At 61.1% G+C, this 411-nt stretch overlaps 1 protein-coding gene across 2 annotated transcripts in view; it reads left to right on the forward strand.

Annotated features, from left to right (window-relative positions):
• The first annotated feature begins 257 nt into the window (after positions 1–257).
• The window catches only part of LIG3 (ligase III, DNA, ATP-dependent), a 23449-nt gene continuing 23295 nt past the window's right edge, over positions 258–411 (forward strand). For both annotated transcript variants that reach the window (XM_011937683.1, XM_011937684.1), the window contains exon 1: positions 258–386. The gene's annotated coding sequence lies outside the window, so the exon portion shown is untranslated. The remainder of the gene's footprint in view (positions 387–411) is intronic.

Here is a 411-nt window from a genome sequence, read left to right on the forward strand (position 1 = left end):
TTGCCTTCCCCGACCTCATTACAATATCTTTAAAAACTAGATCCTCTCTAACAGTATGAGAAAATCAAGGGGATCCTCAGAAGTTCAGCCCAGGCTGCGTTCCGAGGAGCCACCACGTCCCCTCACCTCCGCTTCCCGGGCGGCGATTGCAGGTTGAAAACTACTTCCAAACATCAAAGGGCAGGCAGAATGTGACTATGACCCACGTGGCAGACGGGGGCGGGGACAGGTAGCGTGGCCGCGGCCTGGGTTCTTGCGCCTGCGTGCTGCCTCCAGCTCAAGGACCCGGATTTAAAGAGACAGGAGCTCCAACCGTCGTGGGCTGCCGGCGGCCTGTAGTGAGCTAGTCCCGAGGCCTGCGGTGAGCGCCGGAGCTGGAGAGGCAGGTGAGGAGCGGCGCGGCGGGGCCCG

This window comes from Colobus angolensis, unplaced genomic scaffold, assembly GCF_000951035.1.
Source record: "Colobus angolensis palliatus isolate OR3802 unplaced genomic scaffold, Cang.pa_1.0 Scaffold167, whole genome shotgun sequence".
Taxonomy (NCBI): domain Eukaryota; kingdom Metazoa; phylum Chordata; class Mammalia; order Primates; family Cercopithecidae; genus Colobus; species Colobus angolensis.